Raw genomic sequence first — 12,348 nt, forward strand, 5'->3', positions numbered from 1 at the left:
TCCTAGTAAATAGTTCTGGGGAACCTGAATGCATACTGCTATATTTGAATTCAGTATAACCTTAAATAAATACCATTGAGATCTTTAGGGGAGGGGCTGTGGCTCAGTGGTAGAGCATCTGCTGGGCATGCAGAAGGTCCCAGGTTCAATCCCCGGCATCTCCAGTTAAAGGAACTAGGCAAGCAGGTTATGTGAAAGACCTCTGCCTGAGACCCTGGAGAGCTGCTGCCGGTCTGAGTGGACAGTACTGACTCTGATGGACCAAGGGTCTTATTCAGTATAAGGCAGCTTCATGTGTGTTGATGTGTGAGATTTCCAGGGGATATGCTTCTGAGAGTCAAAGCTCCCTTTGTCAGAGACCATACAAATGGCTATGTGTCACTGGGCAGCCAGCATGGCGTGGTGGTTAAGAGTGGTGGTTTGGAGCGGTGGACTCTGATCTGGAGAATGGGTTTGATTCCTCACTCCTCCACATGAAGCCAGCTGGGTGACCTTGGGCCAATTACAACTCTCTTAGAGCTCTCTAAGCAGCACCTACCTCCCAGGGTGTCTGTTGTGGGGAAGGGAAGGTGATGGTAAGCCAGTTTGATTCTTCCTTAAGTGGTAGAGAAAGTCAGCATATAAAAACCAACTCTTCTTCCTCTTCTTCCTCTTCCTCTTCTTCCTCTTCTTCTTTTTCTTCTTCTTCTTGAAGGTATTTCATGGATTTAGGATTGCCAACCTCAATGGCCATTTTATGCAGGGCTGTTTCCCTCGTGGTCACCCCGCCGACTGCTTTGGTGCTTCCTTTTGATTGTGCATGCCTTTCCTAACTGTTAGAGGTCGACTTGCTCGCCCCACATGTTTTGTCCATGTTTTCCAGGTGGTGTTTTAGTGAGAATCTGGAAAACGTGGGCAAAACACAAAGAAAAGCACAGGGAGAGCGAGTCGACCTCTGATGGTTGGGAAAGGCATGCATAATCAAAACAAAGCACCAGAGCAGTTGGCGGGGGTGACCGCAGGGGAACAGCCCTGCATAAATGGCCCTGGTGGGGCTTGGAGAGTTTCTGGAATTACAACTGATCTCCAGACTACAGAAATCAGTTCCCCAGGAATAAAATGGGTTCCTTGGAGGGTGGACACAATGGCATTATAGTCCACTGTGGTCCCTACCCTGTCCAAATCCCACCCTCCTCAGGCTCCACCCTCAAATCTCTAGGAATTTCCCAACCGGGTGGAGGCTACTCTACATGGATTGTGTTCTTGGCTCTGGGGCTTTTCCTTTTGGACTGACCCCAGCTGTAAGCAACTTGTCCTCTGGGATGAAACTGTCCTACACACCTTCCTGAAGGCAGCGAGTGAAGGTCCCTTCCGTGTGCCCCAGAAGGTTAGACAGAACTGATGGGTTGAAATTACATCAAAAGAGTGTTTGGCTAAACGTTAGGAAGAATTTCCTGACAGTTAAAGCAGTTCCTCAGTGGAACAGGCTTCCTCGGGAGGTGGTGGGCTCTCCTTCTTTGGAGGTTTTAAAACAGAGGCTATATGGCCATCTGACCTCAGTGCTGATTCTATGACCTTAGGCAGATCATGAGAGGGAGGGCAGGAAGGGTTGCATCAGTGTTTGGCTCTCATGGCCCTTTCTTGCCTGCTCCAGGTAGTGTTGATCACCACTTTGGGGTCAGGAAACCATTTTCCTCCAGGCCAGATTGACCAAGGATCCTGGAGGGTGGTGTTTTTTTGTTTTTGTTTTTTTGCCATCTTTTGAGCATGGAGTAGGGGTTACTGGGAATGTGGGGAGGAGTGGTAGTTGAGAATGTCTTGCATTGTGCAGGGGTTTGACTAGATGACCCTGGTGGTCCCTTCCAACTCTATGATTCTATGTCCATTCTGGCAAGCCATTCCATAGGAATGGATCTCTCACGGACAAAGTCTGTGGCCTAACTATTGCCATACAGGAGAAAGCTGTCGCGTAACTGACACGCTGGATGACAATAGGAAATGAAATGGAGGAGAGGAAAAACATGGGTTGGGTCCAGGAATGCATGAGTGGAAAGGAAAATGTACTTAGCACATTTCCACTTGCGCAAGCCGTAGCGCTATGACTACAGCAACGCGTAGCACTTTAATGTACTTTTTAAACAAAATAGCGTGCATCTGGAGCAATGGAATGTACAACAGCTGGTTTGCATGATTTCATTTAATTTAGTTTTGAAATTGTATCAGAAGAAATGCCATGTGCTGTGCCTGGCGCACATGGGAAAATCGTGGGGGTGTAATCACTTTAAGTTATGGCAAGCAGACAGCGAGGAGTAATTTTTCATACTTCCACTTTCACAAGGGCTGTTCTGCATACGGAAATCTTCCGTTGGATCCAACGTCATGTACGCCACCCTGATCATCTCATGGGAAGATGGGTTGGATAAAAATAGATCATTGGATAGACAGAAACATTATGAACAACATCACCTCCAGGTGATGGCTAGAGAGCTCCTGGGATTACAACTGATCTCCAGGAGACAGAGATCAGTACTTGGAGAAAATGGCTGCTTTAGAAGGTGGACTCTATGGTATTATACCCCATTTAAGTCCTTCCCCTCCCCAAACTTCTCCCTCCTCAGGCTCCACCTCCAAAATCTCCAGGTGTTTCCCAACCCAGAGCTTGCAACCCTACTAAAGACCACGAACAAATTGCAGTTTACATATTTTTGGAGGAATAACAAGATTTTGGCCTGGTGCCTGCAAGCCAATTGGTTTGACAACAGGCACAGAGCTATAGGAAGAGAAGAAGAAGAAGAAGAAAAAGAAGAAGAAGAAGAAGAAGAAGAAGAAGAAGAAGAAGAAGAAGAAGAAGAAGCAGCAGCAGCAGCAGCAGCGTTGGATTTTATATGCCCACATTGCCCAGTGCCCACATTCTCTTATTACTTACGGAAGAATCAAACCAGTTTACAATCACCTTCCCTGTGAGGTAGATGGGGCTGAGAGATGTCTTAGAGAGCTGTGACTAGCCCAAGGTAACCCAGCTGGCTTCATGTGTAGAAGGAGGGAAACCAACCTGGTTCACCAGATTAGAGTCCACCGCTCATGTGGAGGAGTGGGGAATCAAACCCGGTTCTCCAGATTAGAGTCCACCACTCCAAACCACCATTCTTAGAGAATTCTGGGTTAAGTGCCACACAACAGAAAAGACCCTGTCCTTCATAGCCACCCAGAGGGCAGGGGCATTCAAAGCAGCAGGGGTACAGAATCAGATTGCACACTCAGGCCGGTTCATGTGAGAGCAACTAGATACGGTGGTCTCAAACTTTAAAGGCAAGAGTCAGGGGGAATTGTAGAATCATAGAATCATAGAGTTGGAAGGGACCACCAGGATCATCAAGTCCAACCCCCTGCACAATGCAGGAAATTCACAACTACCTCCCCCCACATACACACCTAGTGACCAGAAGATGGCCAAGATGCCCTCCCTCTCATCATCTGCCTGAGATCATAGAATCAGCATTGCTGACAGATGGCCATCTAACCTTTCCTTAAAAACCTCCAGGGAAGGAGAGCTCACCACCTCCCGAGGAAGCCTGTTCCACTGAGGAACCACTCTAACTGTTAGAAAATTCTTCCTAATGTCTAGATGGAAACTCACTGAAGTTCCCTAAGCAGGTATTTTGAGTGGAAGTGGACTCCAATGTGGACTCCGATGTAAAGGCAGCCATCTAGAGACCATTTTGCGTAGCCTGGAAGTGAAGAGGGGCAGGACTTGCCAAAAGTCACGTTGGAGTTTTGCCAACTCAAAGTTGGGAAATTCCGGGAGATTTTGGGGTGGAGCCTGGGAGAGTAGAGCTTGAGGGAGGGAGCTCAACAAAGATGTGCCATAGGATGGCTAGGATGGGACTGGTTTGTCCCTCTCATGTCTCATGCTTTTCTATCCTGAGATCAAAAAATTGAACGCATGGTGAACTCCGCCCTGCATCGATCCCACAAAAGATCAGAGAGGAATGTTCCCATGCACAGCTCCGCAAATAGTAGGGGAGTGGTCATCATTTTCGTCACCGCTTTGTAACTGGCGGATGCCAGTTAAGGGTTGACCTAACGCCAAGGTTTTGTAAAAAAAAAAAAATTAATATCGGCATGCTGGCATACTATCATATCAGCATTAAACTTCCTCAGTTTTAGACCTCCCTCCTCCTCTCGGATCTGCCTTTACTCTCTGCTTTTGCAAAACAAAAACAGCGAGGCAGGCGGGCGCCGGTTCCCCTGGGCAGTGAAAGAGCTCCGATGGCCGAGAGGGGGAGGGACTGCCTCTTCACCTCGGCGGGAAGGGGGGGAACCCTACTCTCGTTCCCACCCGCATTGTGTCTCCCTTCACAGCAGTGGCTGCTGCAGCAGAGGGGTGTGTGTGTGGGGGGGGTTGTGTGAGTGAGAGTGTATAGGGGAGCAATGGCAAAGCTCCCAGCCACGCTGCTCCACTTCTGTGTTTCTTGTTACTGCTGTGTTTTCTGGAAAACTGTAGCACCACTGGCCTGCCAATCCAATTCATTGGTATACCAACATACCGTCAATAAATTTTTTAATTAAAAACAATTAAGAACGAAGAAGCACTCGGGAGAGGTACGGGCCTTCCAGGCAATGGTGGACATGTTCCAGAGCTTCCCCGAGAGGGAAATGAGAGGAATGGGGGGGGGGGGAAAGTGGAATGGGGGAGTGTCGGAAGGAAGGGGAGTCGACTTGTGCGCTACATGCACCAGCAAGCACTCGCAATTACTGTGATTATTTACTTTCGGGTCAAAACTGGGATTGGAAAACCAGGGGAAGTCTCGCAACGGAAGCAGGTTGGACCCACAGGTGGGAGACAACGGAGATTTGCTACATTTGCAGGAGAATCGCAAGACAAAACAGCCATGCGTTTTCTACCCATGTGAGCGGTGGCCCGTAAACCGAGGACTTTCTGCTTCTCTTTGCCACAGTGCTCCAACAGGTTTCATATTAAAACAGCATTAAAAAAAAACCCCTCCAACTTCCAAATCCATGTCGGAAGCAGAATCGCATTCATTTGCCATGATCACAGCTCCTACCTCGTGTTTTTAACCCCAGACGTTTCCAGCCGACAAGACGACAGCGGAGTTTATTAAAACAAACCCTCCCTTGATCTTTAATCCTGCACAACAATTATTTTGCTTCATGTCTTGTTATTATGAAGTTGTATTACACTCCCCCTGTGGAACCTGGTATACAGCAAGACCCCCCCCCCCCCGCATTGTTGCAACATCTCTGCCTGTTCGGCAGGCGCACAAATTCATTGATGTTTATCATGGCTCAGAATTAATGTGCTGCCGAGTTCTTTTTCATTACAGTGACATTGTATCAAAGATGGAGTAAATCCATCCAACCAGCTGGGCACCGATAAAACTTCAGAAATTTGATTAAAAAATAACTTTAAAGAAGGAGGAGAAGCCACGTGGCTTTGCAAGCGATCTGCTTGCCACAGATAGCGGGCCTGGAAATGGAGAGCTTGTCTGCTCCCTGCCCAGACAATCTCTGAAACCAGAAAACCCAAAGAGCCACAACACAGGCTACCAGAGTTCTGTGCTATTAGTAGGGTTGCCAACCTTCAGGTGGTGGCTTAGGGTTGCCAACCGCCAGGTACTAGCTGGAGACCTCCTGCTATTACAACTGATTTTCAGCCAATAGAATTCAGTGATAGAAATGGAATAGAAATGGCCGCTTTGGCAATTGGACTCTATGGCATTGAAATCCCTGCCCTCCTCATGCTATGCTCCCAAAATCTCCAGGTATTTCTTATCCTGGAGCTGGCAACCATTACAGATGAGCTTGGAAAAGTGTCCTCTGTTGGCGATTCCCGCCTTCCAAGAGTTCTACTTGCCCTCCATTAACGCCACAACTTCCTCTGTCGTTGACCACACTTTGTGGAATGGCTTGGTAGAGCAAATGCCCAGAGAACTTTCTGGCAAGGCGTAGGAGGTAGCAGCTCTCCGGGGGCTCAGGCAGAGGTCTTTCACGTCACCTCCTACCTGATCTTTCAACTGGAGACATCGGGGACTGAACGTGCGACCTTTTGCATGCCAAGCAGATGTTCTATCACTGAGTCAAAGCTCCTCCCCTGCACACACTAGTACCCTAGGGATAGGGTTGCCAATCTCCTGGTGGTGGCTGGAGATCTCCCATTATTACGACTGATCACCAGGTGACAGAGATCAGTTCACCTGGAGAAAATGTCCGCTTTGGAGTCTATGGCAGTATACCCCATGGAGTCCCTCCCCCAAACCCCAACCTCCTCAGGCTCCACCCTAAAGTCTCCAGGTATTTCCCGGTTCGGAGCTGGCAACCCTAGCTATTAGGCTGAAAAAAGTAGTGGTTGTTGTCGTTGGGATACGAATTGAGGTCACACCACTGGAGAATGGGAGCAGCTCTCCCTTCCACATGCTGTTTTCCCCAATTAAAAGTCCCTCCCTGGGCTGTTTTAAACCCTGGGAGGGAGTGCTGGAAGGAATGGGCTGTGTGTGCAATGCCTTGGAGCTACAGGGGAGGGCAGTAGAGAGTTCAATCAATCAATCAATCAAGTTTTATTTCGATTCAATATCAGCTCTGAAGAAAAATCAAAGTTAGGTTAAAATGATAAAATAAAATAATAAAGGTTGATGATTCTGGGAAGGATGATTTGAAGAAGAGGAGGAAAGATCTTCTATGGGGAAAGGTTTTCAGTTAGCTGTTTACAAATCCCACTTGACTGGAGGCAAAATTTGGCTACTTGAATGGCTATCTCCCAAGAGGAGTCTGTTATTGCTAAGAGAAGGGAAACCTTAACTTCTTCCGATCTCCCAGGAAAAGATGACAATATGGGGAGAATGTACTGCAATCTTATGTCATTGAAGAAGGGACATTGCAGCAGAACATGTTCTATTGTTTCCACTTTCTCTGTTTTGCATGGGCATAGTCGTTGATGAAAGGGAGTATGGAGATACCTGCCTTCCAGGAGAGGTAAGGCGTTGAAATGCGCAAGAGTAAAGGTCCTTCGATATTTGGATACTTCCAGGAATCCAAGGTAGTTTTCAGGGTGGAAAGGTTTGATGTATTGCAAGATGGTTGACTACAGTAGAGAGTTAGTATAGAGATAGATGTAGGCTTGCCAACCTCCAGGTGGTGGTTGGAGATCTCCCCCTATTACAACTGATCTCCAGATGACAGAGATCAGTTCCCCTGGAGAAAATGGCCACTGTGGCCATTGGACTCTATGGCATTGAAGTCTTGCCCCTCTCAAAATCCTGTCCTCAGGCTCCACCTCCAAAATCTCCAGGTATTTCCCAATCCAGAGCTGACAACCTTTATCTCACATGCTGAGTAATGCGCTTCCAATCCACTTTCAATGCACTTTAACGATCATTTGGAAGTGGATTTTGCCATTTCACACAGTAAAACCCAGCTGCAAAGTGCACGGAAAGAGGATTAGCGCCCAATCCGTCTGCTGCAGAAGGAGCATCTCAGGCTGAAGTAAGCGTGCCATGCCCTCAGTCTCACAGCACGGGTTCTGGGGCTGAAACAGAAGCACTGCAGCCACCAGCCTCACTTCCTAGGTCACCAGAACTTTTGGAGCACTGGAGAAGGCGGGCTTGGAGGGAGTTGCAGGAGCAGCATTGTAGTGCACAGCTGGCAGCCCAGCACCAGTCAGCCTCTGCCTGTGGGAGATCTCCAAGCTCCATGTGGAGGCTGGCTACCCTTCTTCCTTAGGCATGCCAGGGACTCCACAACAGAGGAAGTCCTCCTGGCATCCTGCTTATTGCCCATCTTCATGAAAGACAATGCAAGGCATTTTTTGCACTCTTGAGGTTGTGCTGGGGAACTATTCTTGGTTTCTGGGAGAGCCAGCATGGTGTAGTGGTTAAGAGCAGAGGTTTGGAGCAGTGGACTTTAACCTGAAGAACCAGGTTTGTTTCCCCACTCCTCCACATGAGTGGTGGATGCTAATCTGGTGAAGCGGTTTGGTTTCCCCACTCCTCCACATGAAGCCAGCTGGGTGACCTTGGGCTAGTCACAGCTCTGATAGAGCTCTCTCAGCCCCACCTACCTCAATGGGTGTCTGTTGTGCGGAAGGGAAGGGAAGGTGACTGCAAGCTGATTTGATTCTCCCTGAAGTGGTAGGGAAAGTTGGCATATAAAGACCAACTCTTCTTCTTCTTCTTCTTCTTCTTCTTCTTCTTCTTCTTCTTCTTCTTCTTCTTCTTCTTCTTCTTCTTCTTCTTCTTCTTCTTCTTCTTCTGTTTGCATTTTTCTTTAAAATACATACTGGATTTTCCTCAAAGCAAGAACCTGGCTACCCCATGGAGTGCTAACACGGGGGTGGGGACAAAGAAACTCAACCCGTCGTGCCAGAGTTCCAGGACCTATTTCTCTCCCATCATTAACTCACACAGCAGAGATAATGGTGAGACACACAGGGCCATTTTGGAAAAGTTCCTATTGATCGGAAATGAATAATTACCCCCCTTCTTCGCCTACAAGGCCATCTTGGGGAGAGTACGAGAGGAAGCACTAAGTGGGATTAATAACTGCTTTTCATTACTTTTAATGCAAACTATTGATTTTAAAGTGTTGTAGGGGAATGACAGTTTATTACAATAAGACAATAAAGCAGACTCTATGAAATAATTGAGAGTAATCTTTCGCTTTTTCCTTCGCAACATGGGGACATTATGCTCCGCGCACTCCGCGACATTTATGGCAAAGTCTATCCAGACGATGGCAGCTTAAGCACTCTATAAAACAGCACTTTGGAACTGAAGTATTATAAATAATAGGCCATAAAGCTGGTAAATGGGGGTTTAATTTGATTCCATTATGTCATGGAATGACAGAGAGGGGAGGGGGCAGAGCGGCGGGGGAGGGGGCTGTGACGCCGCGTTGAGCTTGCGTGTAGATTGCATGGCACCGTCGAGAAAGTAGGACACTGGGGAGGTGCTGAACCATTAAGAAAGAGCTTTTGATTATGGGGAAACAACTGTAATTGTCTTGGCTGTGTAGCTTGAGAACCAGCATGGTGTAGTGATTAAGAGCAGTGGACTCTAACCTGGAGAACCGGGTTTGATTCTCCACTCCTCCACATGAGCGGTGGATGCTAATCTGGGGACCTGGGTTGGTTTCCCCACTCTTGCACATGAAGCCTGCTGGGTGATCTTGGGCTAGTCACAGCTCTCTCAGAACTCAGCCCCACCTACCTCACAAGTTGCCTGTTGCGGGGAGAGGAACGGAAGGTGATTGTAAGCTGGTTTGATTCTCTTTAAAAGGTAGAGAAAGTCGGCATATTAAAACCAACTCTTCTTCTTCGATCATCTGACTGTTTACAGCTTGTTGGTTTCCATGGGCCTTCTTCAATTAGCTGTTCTTTCTCTACAACTGGTCTCCACAACTGGACTGGTGCTTTCTCTTCTAACTTACCCATGACAGCAGCTGCTGATGGAAGAAGAAGAAGAAGAAGAAGAAGAAGAAGAAGAAGAAGAAGAAGAGGAGGAGGAAGAGGAAGAAGAGGAAGAAGTAGAGGAAGAAGGAGAATTGGTTTTTATACCCCTGTTTTTCTCTACCTTTAAGGAGTCTCCAAATGGTGTACAATCACCTCTCCTTCCCCTCCCTCAACAGACACCTTGTGAGGTAGGTGGGGCTGAAAGAGTTCAGACAGAACTGTGACTGGCCCATGCAGCAGGCTGCATGTGGAGGAGCAGGGAATTGAGCCCGGGTCTCCAAATTAGAGTCTGCCGCTTGTCACCACTATGCCATGCTGGCTTTCTGGGCATTAAGGCCACTGGGAAAAGTCCCAGTGGGTCGATGGTCCAGGGGGCTGCTCCCCTCTGGTGCTGCCCTGGCTCCAAGTGAGAGGCAGCCCTCACCCCATGTGGGGGTGGGCAGCTGCCGCCAATTGTTGCCAACCTTCAGGTGTGGCCTGAAGATTTCCTGGAATTAGAACCAATCTCAAGACGACAGAGATCAGTTCCTCTGGAGGAAATGGCTGTTTTGAGGGGTGGACTTTATGGCATTATGCACTACTGAGATTACTCCTGCCCACAAACCCCCATCCTCCCCAGGCTCCACCTCAGATCTCCAGGAATTTCCCAACCTGGAGTTGCCAATCCCAACGTTTACAGTGGCAGCACTCATCTTGTTCCAGACAGGGACATAAGAACATAAGAACATAAGAAAGGCCCTGCTGGATCAGACCAAGGCCCATCAAGTCCAGCAGTCTGTTCACACAGTGGCCAACCAGGTGCCTCCAGGTAGCCACAAACAAGATGAGTGCAGCAGCATTGTCCTGCCTGTGTTCCACCGCACCCAAAATAATAGGCATGCTCCTCTGATACGAGAGAGAATAGGTATGCAGCATGACTAGTATCCATTCTAACTAATAGCCATGATTACCCCTTTCCTCCATGAATATGTCCACTCCCCTCTTAAAGCCCTCCAAGCTGGCAGCCATCACCACATCCTGGAGCAGGGAGTTCCACAATTTAAGTATGTGTTGTGTGACGAAATACTTCCTTTTATCTGTTTTGAATCTGTCACCCTCCAGCTTCAACAGATGACCTTGCGTTCTTGTATTATGGGAGAGGGAGAAAAACTTCTCCCTGTCCACTCTCTCCAAACCATGCATAATTTTATAGACCTCTCTCATGTCTCCCCTCAGCCGCATTCTTTCCAAGCTAAACAGCCCTAAGCGTCTTAACCACTACCCATAGGACAGTTGCTCTAGTCCCCTAATCATTTTGGTTGCTCTTTTCCACAGAGCCATGTGGCCTTGCTAGTCTGTGCAGGGCGGCCGGGACAGGTTCTTTCTCCCACCCTCTTTGGGGGTGTGGGGCTAGGGGCACAGTGTGCCAGAGATGGGGCCTTTTCCTGGGGCCCTTTCAGTCTACCCCCTGCTATGACATACACCAAGAATATGCCAGAAAACAACCCAGAATGTGGTGGTGTGGGTGTCGTAAAATCACAGCTGACTAATGATGTGTACGTGTGCCGTCAAGTCACAGCTGATTTATGGTGACCCCCATACGGTTTTCATGGCAAGAGATGTTCAGAGTTGGTTGGCCACTGCCTGCCTCTGCATGGGTTGAGAGAGTTCTGAGAGAACTGTGACTGGCCCAAGGTCACTCAGTAGGCTTCATGTGGAGGAGTGGGGAATCGAACCCAGTTCTCCAGATAGTCCGCCGCTGTTACCCTCTACACCACACTGGCTTATGATACAGCCTATGAAACCAATGATTGGCAAACTGACTTCTAAGCTTCCTCTGCCTTTCAAGATCTACCACTACAGGACCACAGTAGGGCTGTGCATATTGGCTTTACCGAACCAAAATTTATTCTGGACACAAAAAAGGGGGAATCCCGGCAAAGCCAGATAGCCCCTTCCCTAAATAGCCTGAATCCATATTCAGGTTTTTCAGGATTTGGCCATTCCTCCATCTGTCCTGTGAGCCTTCTCTGGAATGGAGAAAGCTCACAGCATAAATCTAAGCGAAGCCCACACTGTGCAGCTTCCCTGGAGCCTGGGGAACTGCACGGGATAGGTTTTTTGGGGTTTTCCAGCATTTGTTTTGGCTTTGGGTTTATTTACATGGTTTTTTTGGGAAAATTCAGGTTTTCTGGATTTTCCAAAAATTTCTGGGTGTGATAAAACCTGAAGCCGAAAAATACTGAAAAACCCCTCTGCACAGCCCTAGGCAGCAGGCTGCTGGCTTTGCAGATCCAGGAAGCTGATCTGGGTGTTGGGCGCACTCTCTTACACCAGAGGGGAGCTGTGGGCTGGGTGTGAGCTGAACTCTTGGGAATTAATGGAGGAACAGATAAGAACATAAGAAAGGCCATGCAGGATCAGACCAAGTTCCATCAAGTCCAGCAGTCTGTTCACACAGTGGCCAACCAGGGGCCTCTAGGAAGCCCCCAAACAAGACGAATGCAGCAGCACCATCCTGGCTGTGTTCCAAAGCACCTAATATAATAGGCATGCTCATCTGATCCTGGAGAGAATAGGTATGCATCATGACTAGTATTCCTTTTGACTAGTAGCCATGGATAGCCCTCTCCTTCACGAACATGTCCACTCCCCTCTAAAAGCCTGCCAAGTTGGCAGCCATCACCACATCCTGGGGCAGGGAGCTCCACAATTTAACTATGTGTTGTGTGAAGAAATACTTCCTTTGATCTGTTTTGAATCTCTCACCCTCCACCTTCAGCAGATGACCCCATGTTCTAGTATTATGAGAGAGGGAGAAAAGCTTCTCCCTGTCCACTCTCTCCATACCATGCATAATTTTATAGACCTCTATCATGTCTCCCTTTAACTGCCTTCTTCCCAAGCTAAACAGCCCTAAGCATTTG

This window comes from Euleptes europaea, chromosome 14 (assembly GCF_029931775.1).
Source record: "Euleptes europaea isolate rEulEur1 chromosome 14, rEulEur1.hap1, whole genome shotgun sequence".
NCBI lineage: Eukaryota > Metazoa > Chordata > Lepidosauria > Squamata > Sphaerodactylidae > Euleptes > Euleptes europaea.